This window comes from Gavialis gangeticus, unplaced genomic scaffold, assembly GCF_001723915.1.
Source record: "Gavialis gangeticus isolate Ggan-Ray unplaced genomic scaffold, GavGan_comp1, whole genome shotgun sequence".
Lineage (NCBI taxonomy): Eukaryota > Metazoa > Chordata > Crocodylia > Gavialidae > Gavialis > Gavialis gangeticus.
In genome coordinates, this window is record NW_017728995.1 from 20,790,690 (window position 1) to 20,811,134 (window position 20,445).

Genomic DNA, 20,445 nt, shown 5'->3' on the forward strand with positions numbered 1-20,445 from the left:
CAGGGGTGGTGGCTGCTCCAGCTGTTTGCAGCTGCAGCTCCCTCCCTCCCTCTGCTTGTCTCCTCTAGTCTCCCCCTGCCCCCAGTGGATGGGCTGAGCCAGCTGCTCCAGGAAACACAGGGCTGGGCTGCTGGGGGTGGGTCCCTGCCTTTGGGCCATGTGGGAGCAATGCAGCAGCAGGAAGCGGGGGAACGACGCCAGGTGTGCTGGCCCTGGCCAGCTCGGAGTGGCTTTGGCAAGAGCTCAGCTGTCCTCTGTGGCCATCAGGGTTAGTGATGGGGCCAGGGAAGGGGGTGACACCTGCAGCCTGCATCTGGTCAGTCTCACCTACTGGTCATTTACATGTGACACAGACACACACACACTCACTCTTTGGTCATTTAAACATATGTCACACACAAAGCGTTGAAACTAGCAAGGCCAGGCTTTAAAAGCAACGACAAAAGAAAGCCATGAGTAATGAGACATTTCGAGTACGGGGAAGAAGATTTGATGGGACCTCTGTCGCAGTAGCTCGTGTGTGAAGCAGGGCTAGGTTACCTGGCAACTTTGCTCGCCTGTGACAAGAGGTTGGCAGATGTTGGGAAGGCCGGCATCCTCTTTCACGCTGCACGCAGCGCTTTAGGAGTCAGACAGAAATGGAAATGAATTGATTTGACACATATCTGCAGATTGTGAATTTAAAAGGTGATTTGTACTACGTGCAAACATTGTATTTTTAGCGCGGCATGTTTTCACCTTTTTAACTAGTTCTGAGGTGTTATCTTGAACACGCTGTGCACTTTTGTGCTAGAACAGGCAGTCTGCAGAGCAAACATTCCTTACATAAATATGCTTTAGTTGCCTTTTTTTAAAATTTCAAATTGCTATCTATTGCCCTGAACTATCCAAACTTTAAGTTTATTGATTTTTTTTTTTTGTGCAGTTACAGATTAACTTTGCTCAATTTATAAGTGAGACAGTATTGACTTGGTTAAAAAAATTAGGCCTTTTGGATATAGAGAAAGAGAACAGTTTTGTATTATTATGAGGCTTGAAAGGTGTCCTGAAAGTTCTAGAGAACCAAGGAGAAAAAAGTTTGACTTTCTTCTTTCAGTAATATTTTAAAAACTTTCCAGAAAAGCCATTGAAATAGTAGTTTATACAAACCTTTCCAGGAAGTGTCCACAGATGCAAAACACAAATGTACCCAAACTTTTGCCTCCTCCCTTCGCTGTCTGCAGTGGTCGTTCAGTTTGGACTTATTCAAATTATATGAATTCCATGCAAGTACTTTCACACCGTGCACAGCAGGTTAAGAATTCTGCAATGTGATCTGCGCTGATGTGGACCCCTACAGCAGGATTTCAAACAGGTGTTGAGCTTGCCTTCTGTTTGTAAATTCACAACCATATGAGAGGCAGTAGGTAGGGTCCGGTAAGGGCTTTTTCTTTACCAACAATTCTATAGTTGAGTTATCGAAACAGAGAGAATTCTTAGTATGGAAATAATTTGAATCTTTCTTAAAAGTCATGTAATGGTGTGGACATCCTGCTGGAGGTGGGCTTGTTTATTGTTTAGTATTGACTTAGAACTGGCAAGCAAATTGATTTGGTGTATGGAGGGCAGTTGAGAGTATGCATTGTAACAATGCCGAAGTACTGTTTATCAAGCAGTACTATTTTTAGATTCTTAATCTACCTAGCTCTTGGAAGAGACCAAATGCATACCTAATCCAGCATTTATTCCCAGCATCAACAAAATGAAGGCATCAAAGCCTCCCTCTCTCCCTCCCAGTTTTACTGTTGCCTTGAGCTCACAGTATTGTAGAGAAAAGTCTAGGAGTGTGATTTATATGTATTCTACCAGAAATGGCTGCAGTGGTGATTTTAATGTGTTTGGTTTTATGGTCAAATTTGGTTTTATTGAAAATGATGTGATCTCTGTGCAACGTAAACAGTGAAGACCAGGACATTTGATGAGGCTGTTTTGGTGCTTCTGCAGCAATTTAGAAAAGCCACAGGTTCCCAACAGGAGAGAGTTCCTATATTGTGGGGCCTGGCCTTTTTTTTTTCCCCACCAGGATCTTCAGGTGTATGTTGATCAATTAGTATAAGGTTGCATATATATTAACCAATTAATATATCATTACAGAGGCAGGGCATTGGCAGTTCCCTCATCTTCACTGTGTTTACTTATTGTATGATGTAGGGTTTTGCTGGTGTTTCAGGTGCTGTCTTTTAGCTGTGCATGAGAGCTTGGAGTGGTGATTCTGGGTAAATGTTGCCTCTGAATTCAGGGGACTGGACTTTGGTCCAGAGGGCCCCTTCTTATCCCATGTTCTTTGCCAGGCTCCTTCATGGTAACCTCTATATTTTAGTTTCAGTAGTCAGGGTGAAAACTGTTTTGCTGAATCTAGAAATTCTTTTAAACAGCGCAGGGATCAAATACTATAGTTCAGCACAAACTGCATTTGATGGCTCCCTCCTTATCTTCCCCCACCCAGAATAAAGAAAATAAAATGTTGCCATAGTGTTCATCTATCCCCGTTTTATGAATAGTAAAAAATAACCAGTTATGCTTAATTCAGTAAAAGGGTACTTGTGGTGGCTCATATGATGGGTCTCGGATTCATTGTAGTCCCCGCTTCCAGTTTCAGTGGTGTCTCACAAGCTTTCAAATAATAGCAGTCCATGTCTAGACTCCTATCAGTTATGTTCTGGTACATGCAGCCACCTGCATCTTGTTCTTTTCAAATACTCTTTGGGCAGGAATAAACTACAAAACAAAACAATGGCTTTGCATGGTTTAAGCATGAACTTCCTTCCTCAGCAAGAAAAATTGTTTTCAAAGAAAGTATCTGTGTGATTATATCCTTTTGGTGCTTGTTTGTCTGTGAGCTGCTGCTGAATATGTACAGCTGGCTGCTCTATGCCTGGTCCTTGGGATATAAAAGTCTTCTGCAGCCCCAGCTTGGTTTCCTAGTTCTTATCTGCAGAAGCACCTGCATTTTTGGTGCTTAGTGGCTGTTCTGTTGGTATGTCGGTCATCATCTATTGTCATTTTATGTTTGCTAGGATGAGGTAATCAGAGTAATATCATTAGTGAAAAATAAATGACTGAAGTTTGTATTTCAGATACAGTTATGCATTTGATGCTGGTGGTATAATGCATCAGAAGATGCAGACTGAGGTATTGCACTAGCTGTAGGATATGGATCAAGAACTTTTTATGTTGTATTCCTACTGAATTGTTATGAAGCTCTGGACCAGTGATTCCCAGTCAGGGGGCCATGGCGTGGTGCAAGAGCCTTTTAAGGGGTGCTGCAAGGTGCCATGCAATATTAGCACTGCTATGTGTGTAGTTACCTACACCATGTGCAAGATGAAATCCAGAGATTTCAAACAGGAATTCCAAAAACTTTTCTGACTGGTTGTGGTTTTTGTGAGTGCTTTGAAACAGAGTAATTGCTCTGTTATTTTTTTGTAGTAAAAAAATGAGTGAAAGCTAAGAGCTGGCATTTTCCAGCAGGCACCTTGGGTCTAATGAAAGGTGGTTTGAGTCTAAAAAGGTTGAGAACCATTGCTCTGGGCAAATCACTTCAACTCTGTGTCAGGTTCCCAATGAGTAAAATAATGATTATAACACTCAGCTACCTCAGGGAGGTTGTGAGTATTAATGAACTGTGAACTTTGTGCCTCTGTGCAGTGCTCTGAAGGTGTGAAGCATGGAGTGTATTTTTATTCAATTTAAACTAATTTATAAAGAAAAAGATTTATCTTTCCTGTCATCTGTAGCTATCCTGGTTTATATTTCTGCTTTAAGATAGGAATTGCATCGGGGAAGTTTTAGGATCTATAGAAGCAAGTATCTGCCTGATATTCCCGTATGCCTTGCATGGTACAGCACAGAATACAAAATTATAGTTCTCTGCTGACAGGAAGATAAGGTGCATTGTATTCATTCTTGTTATGTACCCTTTCTTTTATGTACTGTGTATACACAGTATTAACTCCATGTTTGTAATTTTATACGGATAAGATGCATATTCTTTGTAATCCAGCAAGTAGTGGAGCTATTTATGGAGGATGATGGACCTTAGCATCATGGACTGCTATTTTGTCCTGGTGCAAGGAAATAAACCTTTTTGTATCCATACACTTTACAAATAGTGCTTCCAAGGAGTATACACAACAGTGTCTCATAAAACTGCTATATTGGCTACCAATTTTTGCAGCTATCTTGCTTAGTTGATCATTAGGTTTTTGTGCAATGAAGTGTTGAAATCAAAGATCACTGTAGAGAGAATGGAATCAGCTTCAGAAGCAGAGAATGAAATCTCTGGCAATTTTATGATTATACCTTAGGTACATCAAGGGAAGCATTTGGGGAAACTGTCTATGCATGGAGTGCTGCTTTTTAAGATACAGTAAAGCACTACTGAACACAATACCTCCCATTTTTAAATCTGCAGAAGAATTTCTGTTTAAGGCCCTTTGCTTATACCTTCCCTGGGTTGAAACTATCAGACTTGATTTCTTTCTTTCTTCACATCTCACAATACTGCTTATGTGGTACGTGGGAAGTGTGTGTGTGTGTTGAAAAATTAAGAGTTTTTTTGTTTTTGTTTTCAGAGCTGGTTTCCAAGATATGCATAAGGATTTTCACTACTGTTAACTATTGTAGTATAAAATGAAACCCCCCCCCCAACTTTGTACATCAGTCTAAAGAGAAAGGGTTGGGAAATATGTTTGCAATTGTTTTGGTAAGCAAGGCCAAAACAATGGTAAATGTTCAATAATGTATTCAAATTTTCTCTTCTGAACTCTTTCCTGCTAGATGTAATATGTTTCCCATGTATAGCAGGCAAAGAATTTGACCCACACAGTATTTTTTTTGAGATTTCTGTTTGAAAATAAATGGAAATATTAATCTCCAAGTATATATTTAATATGAAATCCATTCTTGTACAGTGGTATCGCAGTGCCTCTGGTTTAGGTGAGTAGAGATCACTGTTTCTGTCTTTACTGGGATAAAACTCTCTATGGCTTTTACCTAAATTAGGACTGCAGGAATTGATCTTGAACTGCATAAAGAATAATAGTTAGAACTGCCATGTTTCTTGGTTTGGGGAATTAACTTGCTTTGTAGACTAATGTTTCATTATTTTAAATTTAACTTTCTACCTCGGTGGTGTGCAAAATGAAGTTTTACTTCAATATACTGATTGCCACATGTATTAAATATTGATTTTTTTTTTTTGTATAGTTTACACTGTTGTAACAGTTAACTGGGCCATTGGCCCTATGGACCATATTTGGGTTCTGTTCAAGGGTAGGTATTGCTTTGGAAGAAAAAAAAAGTACAGTATGTAAATTAGAATTGATTTAACATAAGTTTGGGTAGGTGTCACAAACAGAATTCTTTCTCGCTCCTCCCATGTTTCTGGATTCCTGTAGAAAACTTGTGAAAGAAAATGTTTCTGTTGCATAAAAATAAGTTTAATATCAAACTCATATGCATTTACTTTAAAAAAAAAATACCGTATTTGTGTTAGTACACAGTGTGCAATTAGCTGACACTTTGTGCCAGAGTCAGTAGCTCCCGGGCACAGTGTATACGTGTGTGTCCAGGACCACAGCAATTTGAGCTGGGGCGGAGCAGCCCCAAGCTGGCAGCAGGTTTGGGGGGGTCAGCCCTGGGCTCTGGACTGTGGCATCAGTCAGTGGAAGGGCTGGCTGGGGCCTGCATGTGGCCCCCTGAAGCTGCAGGTGGTCCTTGCACGGTAGCATTCTGGTGTCCCAGCCAGCCCCGGTCACTGTCTACACATGTGTTGAGCTGGGTGTAAATTACTCTACTGTAAGTAGTTCTTGTCATGGACAGTATTATCCTATGGCAGAGTTAATGAATTTACTGTGCCCTAATACAGGCGCACATGTAGCCGCACCCCGTAAAACTCAGTTCTGGAAGGGGTTGAGCAGCCTGGATTCCATTTTGAAAAGCACTTATTAGCTCTGCTGAGCCTAATCAGTTAAAAGTTAAGTAGATTCTTGAATGGTTGGTGAACTAGTGCTGTAGTGGTCAACCCGTTGCAAGATCGATCTTCACAGTTGTTAAAATGATATTTAAAGTATTTATGTGAAACAAGGTTACATTATAGCAAATGCATTATAAAGGTCTGTCTTCTCCGTTAATGGCAAATTCAGCATTGCAACTGTCTTTAAAGATAAGTTTGTACAAAACTGTTTCCAAAACAGAAATTTCTATGTGAACAGTCATTATAACTGCTAATGTAAATAAAGACAACAAGAGATTTTAACAATATAAACACTAAAATATATCATTATTGTTCTTGTTATTTACCATCAACTGTGTGCTTAATGCAGTGCAAAGCAAAAAATTAAGATAGCCTGTGTCCTACAGAGTTAACCATCTAGAACATAAGCCTGGGAGAAAAAAGGGCATATTGCAAAGCTCATAGAAGTATCAGTGATTTGAAAAGTGTTTGCATTTGTTATTAGGGAATGATTCTGTTGTAGGGGATGTTGAAGGAAGGATTTGAACGGGAACTAAACTGTTGAAAATTTAAACGAGTAGGAGGGTTGTGTAACCCTGTATTTGGCACTGGTGCAGCCACTGTCGGAATGTTGTGTCAAGTTGTGATGCCAAACCTTCAAGGGAGATGTTGAAAACTTGGAGAGGCTTCAGAGAAGATTCACAAAAATCATTAACGGATTAAAAAGCATGCCTTTCAGTGAGAAATTCTGGGAGCTTGACTATATTAAATTATAAAAGAGAAAATTAAGGGATGACTTGAGAGCTCTGTGTAAGCATCTACATGGGCAACAGAAATTTGACAATCAAGGGATTCGTTAGTAGACGTGGTTTTAACAGGAGCTAATGACTGGAAATGGAATGTAGAACATTCACCAATAAAGATTTAAATCTGTATTTAAAAAAAAAGACTAGAAATAAGTAATATTTTCAATGGCAAGGGTATAGGACATTTGGGAAAAGTTGCATAGTGTCATAGGGTTCTTCATCATGAGAAATATTTAAATTAAGGTACACTGTAGTTGAAACGGACATAATTCAGGAAAAACTCATGATCTGTATTATCTATCCTGGCCTCCCTGTATCCCAGTGGTCAATAATTTAAAAAAAAAAAAAAGACAGAAAGTGATTCTTTATTCTTCCTACTGCTGAAACTGGAGCAGGTGAAGCTGAATGACCCTCTAAAAACTTGCAGATAAGCAAAAGATGACTTAATTTGTAGATTGCATGCTAAATATTGAAGAATTGTTATGCTGTGTTCCTAAGTCAAGTTCTTGAAAATGGGAGAATGCTGCCAGACTCAGTTACTGCAATGATGGTATTAATTCCTTGCTTAAAATAAGGAACACAAAAGCTAGATTCATATCTGTTGTCAAGTTTCTACAAAATTTTAACAAAGACGCTTGCAGAAATAGACCTCAGTCGTCTGTTAGTAAGGGGTGGAATTGAAAGCAGGACAAATCAACTTCTTTGGAAGACTCTACTGTAATATAGCTTGTTGCATTCAGCAATTGAAAAATAACATAATTGTAATATTTGTTAGGAGAAATTTGAAGACCCTTCAGAGACTTGAGGAAATTCTACATTACACTTTCTTCTGTAATGGAAAATCAGCAGGAATACTCTGCAGTTTTTGGCTTTCTCAGCTTTTACCTGCCTTTAGCAAACTATGAAAAAGTCTCTGACATGGTGGAAATAGAAGCAGTGTAGGAAGCCATGAAGGAGCCATAAATAAGAATTGTGAATCCTGTTCTTGACACACAAGTTTGACAAGAAGATCAGAAATCAAGTAGAAGTGGAAAGTCAAATAAGGTTTGCCTTCATGTAAACTCTTTTTCTTCTCTTTCCGTTTCAGGATGGTTTTAGTTCTTCTCCAGAGAGAGGCATCCTGATAAAAGGACATGGGCAATCCTTTAATTGGTAAGTGGAACTGACGTTTTTGTGCAAAGCCTTAATGACCTCAAAGCAATGATTAGAGAACTGACCACAGAGGAACATTAATCAGGAGGCCAAAATAATACTGTGGAAAGGTGTTTTGTAGTGTATTTGACAAAAGCCAGCTGTTTGTTGGAACTTTTTTTTAACAGTTTGAAGTGAAAAGAAGACTTGAGGATAGAAGGAGAAATTTCACAAGATTCAAGAATTCTATGGTTCTTCCCTGCCTGATAAAGCTTTTGGTAACGCTGAAGCATTCTTTCTCAGTCAGTGCCCATTTCTGTTGCGCTGGTCATAAGAAAAAAAGCAGGAAAGGATTTGAGAACAGGTGTGTTTTTTGTTGCAACATAGAGAACAAACAGCAAACAAACTGAAGTGCAAGACCTGTAAGCCGTCTCCTGAAAAGAAGCTGCCTAATGAAAAACATGATAGCCTTAAAGACAGTGGATGGTAGGCACATGGTTGTCAATGAAAAAGTCAGGGAATCCTAAACTTATTTGAAATTTTTACAGTGGTTTTTCAGGGGTCAGTTAAACTTGACCTGTAAATTTTAGCAGGTAAGGTAATTAATTAAATTTAGCAGGTAAGGTAATTAAATTCTTGCAACTGGGTGGACATATTGAGGGTTACCGTAAGTATGGCTGCACACGATATTAGATAGTAAAGGCAGGGTCAGTGGTATGAAGAGTTGCTCTGGCAAACCTGTAACAAGGCATCTATATAACATAATCAGTGAGGAATAGGATTTTCATTTGAAGAACACCATGCACTTATTGGCAGTTTCCAGGTGGACCTGTGTATATTTAGTTGCTTGTTTTATAGCTCTTGCTCTACAGGTGAACATGCTAAATACTGCAGAGTTATTTGGCCATATGCTTCTGTTTTTATAGTGGTTTATTTTGCAGGCTCTTCATATAAATAGAATCATTCTGTTCCACCAAGAGTGTGACTGTTTGGTGGTGAGGAGAAGAGAAAGGAATGTTGTTATTTCAAACATTATACCTTTTGCAAGAGAGCAGATGGTGTTTGTATATAGGGCTTCAAGTAAGTTTTCCATTCTGCTGAAGCTACAACATTCCTCCAGATTGAGTAAAAGAAATTAGTGATTTTAGATCTCCCTGAATGTACCAGGTTGCATTACAGTTGATGCCAGCATGTTTAAAATCAACAAATGTATATTAACATCTTACTGACTTTTTTGAAAACTTTTTCCTGTTTTTTTTTTAATGATACTAGTTTCGCATAATATAGTTGGGTCCCTAGTGTGGATGGAAGAAGTGATGCTTGCTTTAAAATTTGCTGGGTACATGGTACTTTGGCAGAAAGACAAAGAAATAAATCAAGCATCTAATCTAATTACAAAAATTGGAATCTAAATAATTCACCTGTTTCTTGATTGGGAAAAAAAAAATTAAGGACCTCTTCCAAGAAGCCTTTTACTTAATGCAACATGACTCTTTTAGGAGCCTAGAGAGGCAGTGTCTAAGGTCAGATATGCACATTGCAAGCTGAAATAGGTTTATTAAAGCTGACATGAACATATGTAGGAAAATGCTAATTTAAATAAGGAAGGAAACCTGATGGAAATGATTGAATCTATATCCCCAGTGAATTTAAACTGTTTAAACTGGTAATTTTTTTTAAAGGAAAGAAAATTTGTTGAAGTAATCTGTCTGAAGTGGGAAACATTCTGCATCCTTCCCTAAAATGTAGAGGAGGGTGAAAGTTTTCCTGTCCTAAATGTGGTGAAACTGGTGTAGCCCAGGGGAAGTTGTTTAAAAGTAATGTTTTCCTTATATATTGAGTATCCCCATTCATGATTCATTTACATCAGATATTACAGAGGTCTAACTATTGACTTGAAAACCCAGTTTTTCTGTTTGCTTACATTGGTTGACACCAGAAGAATTCTCAGACAGTTTGTGGAGTTTCACCAGTTGTATGGCAGTGTGAGAGGAAAATTAGGCCCAATGTAAAATGATCAGTATTTGAAGAACTAAGGGCATTTGTTGATATTATTGGACCTATGTCTGTGTAAATATAAGTCCTGTTTGACCCATAGGATCCCTGGCTTAATTTGTTCTTTTTAGAATTAGGACTTTTCTACATGCAGTCTTGATACCTTGATACCTGAGATCTGGAACACTGGAAAATTTGAATTGATCTTGGCCCACTTCAACTTCTTTGGGGTCACATAGTGACCCATAAATAGGTCATTGGTGTGGATGTATTGGAATTGTTCAATTAAGAACATGGCATCTGCTATTTTGAGCTTTCGGTGTAACTGTTAATCTGTACCTGGACTGGCCAGTAATGGGGTATGAGGCATTTTTTCTTAGTAAGTTTTGCAGATCTTTGACAGCAGAGGAACACTGAGACCTCAGAACCCTTGTTCCCATGCCAGTTTGGAGAGGAGAAAATACTAGAGCACATGTTAAGCTGTTCCTAATTCCCTCCAGTCTGTCCTTGTGCCAGTGTTGTGTCTACTTATACCCATTCTCTGCTATTATTCTGACAACTTGATCGAAAATTTCAGAATTTTTTGTTGTTGTGGATTTTCAAGGTGAGTTTGGAAACACTGAATTTAATGCATGCTAATTGTGGACAAAATAATACTTTGGTTACAAGATCCTGTTGGAATTCAGACATGGGAACTACATGCTGTCTTTAAATGCTACCAGTATTAAATAGGCCTTTTCTTGAAACATACGCTAACAAAGTGGCATCTATGAGTCACAGAACATCATGCTGGGTGAGAATAAGGGCAATGATTTATATTGTGTTGCTGTCTAAATTAGTTAATTGGGTTTCTGTGGTACCCCTTGTTTAATTTGGCTTTGGAATAACAACATTTCCAGCTTATTTAAGAACTTGCTTCCGATGCAGAGATTTGTTTTGAATAACTTAGCTTCACAGCCATTATTAACATAGAACAAATCTGTGTGAATCCCTATCACTAAAGTTGCCCTCACAAATATTCATGCTAGAGATAATAAAACTGGAGGGAGAAGGAGAATTTTGAAGTGTGATACATTTTTGGTTGCTGTCGAGAATAGAGGAAGAATTGTGTTAGGGACTTCTCTAGAGTATTGCAGTCTCATTGTTACCATGAACTATTGCTATGGGAACCATTACAGAGGAACTACAATATGAAAGAACTTTGTTTTGAGGAGAAAACATACCTATGGGATCCAGTATCTATCTATCTATCTATCTATCTATCTATCTATCTATCTAGCTATATTTTTTCCTACTTCTGCCTGATGTACTAAATAGTATCTAAGACTGATCTTTTTGGAAGCCTATTCAAATATTTGTAGACCAGATCATTTAGGGAGCTTTGAAAATGTCAACAGAAAGTAATTGACATGATTAAGAGGCGTGCTTGCTATAGTAAAGCTTGTTGCTATGCAAAATGCCCTTATTTGCCATCCTGTGCATCAGATGACAGAAAGTGTTCAGCAAGTTGCATAGAAAATATAACTGACACTGGATATTAGGGGTTCGCTTGCTCATATCCTGAAATGGTATATATGAGAAGAAATACAAAATTCTGAAGAAAGTACAGAAGATACATGTGTACCCTGTGCCCGTATTCACATTAGTAAGAAAAGCTATTGCCTCTGTTCTATTTGTAGTAATACAATACCAAACAAGGATAAACATCACTAAATAATTATATAAATGTTTATAGGTAAAAGATGGTTATCTGTTTATCTAGAGTAAGTAAGATACTGATATATGCAATGAAGGATGGTCTTGCTATTTGGCTAAGACATAGCAGCACTGTGGACTCAATGGGTCTGAGTTCAGTTAATGGTTGTGCTACAGTTGCCTTGGGTAAAAAGTCATTTTATTTTTTCATACCTCAGTTTCTTCTAACAACGCATGTTTACCTCATGGGGGAAGTTGACATACACATCTGGAAGCTGGTCCCGTGTTACAGGAACAGGGCTGACTCAACTCCATTTACCTCCTGAAAGAAAGAAACCCTCTTATTTGTGTACTGACTATACAAAGGAATCTGTATTTTGTCATTGAGTGCACGTGCATCTTTTTCTATGACTTCAATAGGAGCAGTAACAGAACTGCAATTCCTGTTCCTAAAGGGAATAGTGTGCAAATGCAGAGATGAGAATGAAACCATTCTTAGTCATTTTAAATATCTCTTGCCATCTATCTGCTGTGGAGAATTCTGTGGTGGTTCTTATGGTCTAAGTATTTTAGCTAAATTGGGCAGTAAGGTGGGAGGAAGTAAGAGTGCACAATATTTTGTCCTACATGGTGAATTGGGGTTGCTGATGTAGAATCTTAAGTCCAAATGCAGTCAACAGAGTTGTAGAAAAAGGAGTTCATTCATTGGGAAGGATTATGATGGCAGGATGCAGCTGAGATGAGATGATGTGGAGAAGGTGAGGGGATATGAGATGTCCAGCTTCAAGACCCCGATTTTATTGGAATCTCATGTGCCAGATGAATACCCTAACCATTAGAATATTAGGGTCATTCTCTCTTTTTCTACTTATTGTACTCTGTTGGAGCTGCTAGACATTATATCAAGTGAGCCAGATAATGTTGGATGTTGTAGCTCAGTGATGAGGGCATTTGCCTAGCATGTAGGATTCCAAGTTCACATTTCTGCTTTCCCTGATTCTGAGCTGGGTCCCAGAGAGACAAAGTTGACTCCTTTCTCTTTTTGGTGCACGTCAATTTCAGACTTTCAACATTTTCATTATAGCAGCTTGTCACTGTCATTGAACTCCTAGGCTAAGTATACAGACAGTCAAAAAACCCAAGGCTGAATCAATCAGTCTTTGCAGGTTTGTCTAAGATGCAGAGACTAAACAGAGAAACAACTGGACATGAATTTACTTTGGTTCAGGAAATGCAGGCACATGCCTGCAGTGGCTCAGGCTAGAATGTGGGGGGTGCTAGAGCATGGCTCTCTCGCATGTAGCCAGCATGTGCTGTGTGTTTGATGCCTCTTTCTGCTGCCCCTGAGGTCTCTGGAATTTGCAGTCCAGAAACACAGCAGCGGGATGTTGCAGGGATGTTCATCACTTCCTTTTCCTGCTTCTAGGTGCCTCTGGAATTTGTAGTCCACAGTCACAGCCAGCACTAAGTTTCAGTAAGTTTAGCAGGGCAGGGCGGCTCTGTACTCAGGGGAAGGGGATTTAACTGGGGGAAGAGGGCTTTAACCCCCTCCATGGCCCCATACCTCAGTCAGGGTTTGCCTGGGGGGGCAGTCCCTGCCTCCCTCTGCCCCCTCACCCCAACCCTTCTCTGCTGGAGCAGACAGCAAATCCCAGCCTAGGGCTGTAAAGCATGCTGGGATGCTGAGAGACTCTAATTTACTTTGAAACAGGAAGGGGTTTAGGACAGAAGTTTCATAAACTGGTTTGACCCAAATCAGTTATGTCTGGTGCTACATCCAACCAGGTTTATCTTAAACCATTTTCATCCATTTTGAAACTGGTTTATGTGTACTGAACTTCTGTTCTGTTACAGGTTTAAACCAGTTTCTGATCACTTAAACTGGTTTATGTGTAACTTCTGTCCCTAGCCATACTGCTGCTATAGCCCCTTCATCATTCCCCCAGTTCTCAAAACACTTCCTTTTGCACTCGAGTTTTCCATGTTTGGACATTGGATTGGAAGGATGTGGAAAATGCATAGTTTTTGTGTGGCCTTGATGAAATTTTCCATACTAAATATAATGAAAATACTGTGATTTGTGAAGCTATATAACTCAAAAGTGGCTTAAAGTAGACACTTGGCTTGTTTTGTAATCCTATGCCAGCACTTCAACAATCTAAATCTGAAGTGAAGTGGATCATTAGCTTTGAAGTTATGAATGTTTAAAGCTACTGATTTAGCACGTATCTAAAATCCGAATCCCATGTAATATACATTGTAATACCCCACTCTTCCAATGTAGACAGGATGTGCAGGACATTTAAAAACCAAAATAAACATGAAATATTTAAATACAAAATGTTTTATTAATGCAGAGTTAAGGTTGAGAAAGCAAATGCATGGAAGTCAAAAATTCCCAAGAGATGCAGTTTCTCTCACTAAGTTAATTTTAAACATAGTACTTGTACACTGTATTTTCTATTCCTCTTCCTCTATATTAAAATATAACTATTTCATGCTTGTTGAGAACAGGGAGGATATGTTTCATAATTAGTATACATTAATGTAGCTTTATTGACTTCACTGGTCAATAAAGTGGCCTGGAATACAAGGTTATATCTTTGCTTTTTAACAGTTTTAAGTGTATGAAGAATCATGTGGGCGTAGCTGAATTTGTAGTAACTGTTTTTTTTTCTTTTATTCTGATTATAAACCTGTAAGATCTAGCCACATGTGAGTACTTCTGCTGAGGTAGAGGTCTCTTGGGTTTAGGAATAGAAAACAGAGGTATACCAGATACTGTTCAATTTCTAAGTACTACAGTGACAAACTTAATTCTAAAAGAAAACTTTTAAGGGTCCTCCCCACCCTGCCCTGATTTTTAAATGTTTACCTGATTAGCATTAATACTGGGTTACTGCTATTTGATATTATTCTTTAAATTTTGCACACATAACATTATTTTGAAATATACTACTATGATAACGTGGAATCTGTGTCGTTAAAGCAGTTCTAAAGATTGAAGTTATCTTGTAAATTGATGTTTAGTTTGTTCTATGATCTTGCAGAAATGGTCCTTGTCAAACTTGCTTTCCTTAATAGCTTAGAATGGCTCTAAACTACATGTATTTTTATTTCCAATTATGTCAAAAAGATGTATTTAAACTAAGCCCCTTTACTTGTTGAAACCAGTCCCTGTGTCCTGGGTATGCACTGCAAACATTGCTATAGTTTTAAGGATGTTTTTAGGTCTCATTAACAATGGAACCTGTCTACATGCTTAAGGCCCCTTCCTTGCCTTACTGAATTAGTATAGTCTCAACAAAAAAAACATTTATTGAGAAGCATATATCAAATTAGTATGAAAAGAAAATCCTGCTATGTTCAAATCTGAGTGGGAGATTTAAAAGATGTTTAAAAAAATCTCGCTCCCTCTTTCTGAGGCTGGAGAGAATCCTTGGGAAATGATGCTAATACAAAAGTCTCAAGTATTTCTGGGTGTTCTTTCTGTGGCTCACTGCTTTATGTGATATAAAATGTCCTTCTAATTGGTATGAAAGACTCTGAGTGGCCAAGCAAGGCAATTTATCGCCTTTGAATTTAATGGACACTTTCTGTGATTTCAGTTTTGAAATGTATGTTTGCTTAATAGAGACACTTCTAATACTTTTTTGGTTGAAAGGCACTAATTAATGACACTTTTCAGAAAGAGGGGATAAAAGAAATATTACCAAAAAGGAGAGGAGAAAATTTCTTTTCTGACCTTTAAAGCTTAACTATTTTTAGTTCTGATTCAAATATCTGAAAATCACTGATGTCCTGAGATGGCATAAAAAATGTCAGTGTAAAAAATATATCAAAGGTAATTCCATTTTTTCAGAACTAGTTGAAATGGATTTGATTTTAATGGATACTGTCAAGATATTTAGGTCTGAAAGTTAAACTTCTTGTAAAGTTATATATGGAAATGTGCTTTTTATTCTGGCAGAGTAGCTTTTTATTTTTGTTCAGTTGACCCAGGAATTAATTAACCAAAAGGTCTGGAAAACCTGGAGGTGGTTACTATTATTCTTCAAACATGACCGTAAACCAGTATCTCTGTACAGTAATTTTGTCCAGAACAATCTCCACGTTATAAGAAAACTTTTTTTTACCTTACCATTTATATAGTTAGATGGAGGAGTCACCTCAATTGCCCCTGCAACGAGGCAGCTGATATAAATGCCAAGCAACATGACACCATATTGGTTTATAACAAGAAGTAAATTAAAATCATTCTTCTGGTTGAAATTGTAGGGGAAATTAGATTATTATTTATTAGGTCTATATTGTGTCTTGCAACACAGACATAAAACTTAGACTAAACCTTGCCCTCATGTGCCCAGTGTCTTAACTGGATGCATTAAATCTAGACTTCTGGCTTCCTTCTGTTTGTTAGTAGACACAACCATTGAATAAAGAGACCTTGGAGCAGAGACTGGATGCCAGGACTTTCTCTGTTTTCAGGAACACTAGGAATGCTCACTTTTGCTTTAGTTTTTGGGCCAATGAATGTTAAATTATCTCATGCAAATTGTCACAGTGTCAAGCAGAGGGATTAAGAATGCTTCTCAAACTTCTAGAGAGGTTGGGCCCTCTTGGGGCTATTCCTAAATTCCCTTAGTAGAGGAGAGGATTGAATCTGGGTCTCCCACATCAGCTGCTTAGTTAAGCCTCCGGTGGCTGTACTTGCTCGTCAGAAGAACCCAGAGAGTTGCAATGGGTAATTACCAAAAATCCTCATCTGTGAGTTGTGGAGGGGTTACTCTCTTTCATACATAAATGAACCTTCCTGGAGAGTTGAAGAGATGATAGTCCTGCTGCTAGCCACATCCTAGTGACCTCCGTGTAGGTCTCCTTGTCCACGTGTATAATGAAACACCATCATGAAGATGACATCCTGCTTACAGAGATCAGCTTGTGAATAGAGAACAGGTACAGATTAAACTGAACTCTTGTGAAGAAATAGGGATACTTGTGAGAAGAGGAATTGTTCTGAAGGCCTAGTAAGGATGCAACCGTTATAAAAAAGATATCTTCCTGCTTTTCTTCAAAACTGTGCAGTGTCTCAGAGTTTTGTCATTAACCAGGAGGAAACCTTAGGAAATGGCAAAAGCCTTTTTCTAACGTTTCTTAGAGACAAGGGTCTAGGAATACTGCTCACTGCCCTCATCACCTCCAGGTGGGATTACTGTAATGTATACTGTAACTATATGGAGACTACAGTTTATTTAAAATGCAGCTAACTCCTATCTTGGTTTGCTTGGCCTCTGGAACCCATCACTTCTGTGTTCCAGGGGTGTTACTGTATTATATGAAAATTATAATAAATGGGAGCTTTCACAGCTCTGCCTATTCACTGCCTTCCAGCTTTGCCAGAGGCTTAAAAAGACAGTGACCCATTTCACTATGTCATGAATGGAGCTATTACTTCAACTCAAAAGGCTAGATATCAGAGTCTGTATAATTTGGTAGAATTGCCGTGGAAATGCTACAAATGCTTAGAATTTGCAGATATTTAATATTCTATTTTTGGAATAGTCCGCTGTAGCAAACCAATTTGCATGTGCAATTTAAAAATAAATGTTGCAAAGAAACAGTTTACAAGTTTCTACGGGCACCTTGCAAGACAAAATTATGGTATCAATCTCAAGAAACATCTTGAATTGTGTCCCTTTTAGCACTTCTACTAAAGATTGATGTTGATGATTTACCTTTTTGTTTCAACTTTGTGTATCCTGTAGTCTTCTCCACTGAACTTACGTTGAGGGAACTGGATTCTTTTATAGCTTTCCTGTCGTGTTGGGTTGGTATTTCTCAGAGGAATTTGCTATAAAAAGGATGCATGTACAGTAGCTCCCATATGTTCCTTTATACCTACAGAAATGCAAAAACAGCCGGCATGTTCAGAAGAAAATGTTTTCTACCTAAAAACAAAATAATACCCTTCTGTCTTACCAGATAAGGTTGAAAAAAATGTGTTTCCACATTCTTTTTTTTTTTTTTTCATGGTTTTTTTTTTCTCTTCAGATCAAGTTTCCATCTCAGTGGTTTAGGTCTGTACAGCAGGTGTTTTCTTTTTTTTCAGTTGGTTTTGGAGCCAAGGTCAATAACTAGACCGTCTGTTTTTCCTCCTACCATGATTAAGAGGTACCTTTCTGACAGAAACAAAAAACCTGTGCTCTGTTGTAACCTCCCTAGGAGAAGAGAAAGGGATAGCTAGCTACATACTTCCCCAGATACTTTCTGGTTCTTTGTTGCTGTGGGTCACCCATAACCAAAGAGTAAATGTTGCTGTTTAGTTCTACTCCTTTTTCCTTTCTGCATCTTAATTTACTGCTTCAGAATGCATAAGGTAGACTTATATACCATATAACTTTTCCAGTCTCTCCAGCAGTAATTCATTTAACATTCAATGAAGAAGAATATATGTGTGCAATTTTCAGACTATCAGGAAAAAAATTAATGTGAAAGTATAAGGCTATATAACTCCAATGCTGTATAACTTAGAGGCTGCAAGTTGCTATTGGTTCTTCTAGAACTGATCTTAGAGTAGAAATATTGCAAAAGCTGGTGAGACTGACAGAATTTAATTGTCACTTCATTGACATGCTGTGGTTCTGTAAAGGTGCAAACTATTAACACCTCTGCTGTCTCAGAAATGTTGGCATCTGGTTGTAAACAATAACTCTTGCTAAGAGTCATTATAGAAGCCAAGTAATGTGGTCATGTAGACTGTTGGGATGGGCAAACGGTTGAATATATTCATCCTGGGTGGTCCGGGCTCATGAAGCACAGCTCCTTCACGTCCACTTCTGGTCTGGGACCTGTGTGCTCACAGCTGGTCTGCAACCTATACTGTTAGTCACTTTTATTGATAGCTGTCTGTTATCCACAAGAAGTTGTTGATGAAAACTCAGCTGACCAGTGCTACCTACTGAAGACTTGGCACTGAAAATTCTGTTTGTCAGGAGTGTGCTAACAACATAATATTAGAGAGAGCAGTGGTTCATATAGTGTTTATCCAATGTATCCAAGAGACTCAGGCTTTCCCACCACACATTTCTGAAGGGCGTTGATATATCTGCAGTACTCATGTTTTCTTTCACATACTCACTCGATTGTGTCACAAGTACCCAACAACAACAGGCAAGAGTGAGCCAAAGTAAATATATGGAACTTGTGACTAGCACAATTTTGGAACCTGATGTAGTGAGGCTTATAAACTCTGGCTGAAAGTTTGTATTTTCAAAACTGATTATCATTACTTTTCATAATTTAAGAAGTTATATTTTAATTTAAATAACCTGCTACTAATTTAAATAGATGACTTGAATTGGCGAAGCTTTCTATATATTTTTCATAGATGACACCAACTGTTTCCAGTCTTTCAGCTGTGAAAAGCTGATGATTTGTTTTCACCAGCGTTGCTCCTCTTGAGATTTCCTGCAAGCATCCCCTGTGCCCAAATTTCCATTTGGATTAGGGATGAGTGAATATATTGGGTGAAATAATAAGAAGATTTGCCTGCAGTGTTACTGAACCCGAACTAAAATGTGTCTGAGATATTATAAAAGGTTATGTAATGCCTGCTGGCTGGGCCCTGTGTGGTAATGAGCCTTAGATCTCTGGATATCAAAGCATGAACATTTAATGCCTGAGTGGAAGGACCAGAACCCCAATTCAGCAACGTGTTCTTATTCACAGCTGCACTTAAGTAGTTACTTAACTTTTGAGTTGAAAGGCTGCTGCTTCCAAGTTAAAAAACTTGATTTGGAAAAGCATGTCTTTAAGTCCTGTTGATCGTAAGGTGTTTTAAGCACATGCTTTACTGCTGTCCTGAATAATGATCCCTGTTCAGTAACAGGGAAACAGTAGCAGATCTACAAGACCTGAATTAACTCTTGAGTGCCCAGGCTGACTGGTGCTAGGGAGAAGAGCAGTTTATTAGCTTTACTACAGCTAGCATTGCTACGCTGGCTCTGACTATGAAGTCTGCATGAAGCAAGCTATCTACTTTGCACTATATAGGTAGGGACAGACGTTACACATAACGTTTGGTTTAAGTGATCAGAAACTGGTTTCAGTCTAACAGAATAGTGCACATAAACCAGTTTCAAAATGGCTGAAACTGGTTTAAGATGAACCTGGCTGAATGTAGTATCAGACTTAATTGATTTGGGTCAAACTAGTATATGAAACTTCTGTCCCAGACTCCTTCCTGGTTCAAGTTAAATCACAGTCTCCCAGCATTTTTAGTCTTGTTCTGGGCTGTGTTGTCTGCTCCAGAGAGCAGGGCTGACCTTGCCCCTCTGCTTCCTAGCTGGAGCAGTGATGACTGGCTCACTGGTCTCACTGGCTGGCTCACCGGCCTCCTCAGTCAAACCCCTGCTTGGGTCTGGGGCGAACGAGGGGTGTTAAACTTTCCTTTCCCCTCCCCGGCTAGACAATCACCTTGCTGGGGTCGTTTGACCCCAGTACTCTTTCCTGCCATGGCAGGGGGTCAGACTTGATGATCTGTTCAGGTCCCTTCCGACCTTACTAACTATGAAACTATGAGTACGGAGCTGCCCTGCCCTGCTTACTTAGTGCTGGCTGCAACTGTGGACTACAAATCCCAGAGGCACCTGGAATCAGGAAAAGGAAGTGATCAGCAACTCTGCAGAGTGCTGCCATTGTGATTTTGGGCTCCAAATTCTAGAGACCTCAGGGGCAGCAGGAAGAGGAAGAAAACACACACCTCATGCTCACTATGTTCCAGAGAGCTGTGTTCTTAGCGCCCCCCGGCTTCTGGCTTGAGCT

General features: G+C 38.9%; 1 long non-coding RNA gene across 1 annotated transcript in view; it reads left to right on the top strand.

Moving 5' to 3' along the window:
* Positions 1-7,885: 7,885 nt before the first annotated feature.
* Positions 7,886-20,445, top strand: part of LOC109287996 — a 210,531-nt gene continuing 197,971 nt past the window's right edge. Inside the window, exon 1 of the long non-coding RNA XR_002095041.1 lies at positions 7,886-7,953. This is a non-coding gene — a long non-coding RNA (uncharacterized LOC109287996). The remainder of the gene's footprint in view (positions 7,954-20,445) is intronic.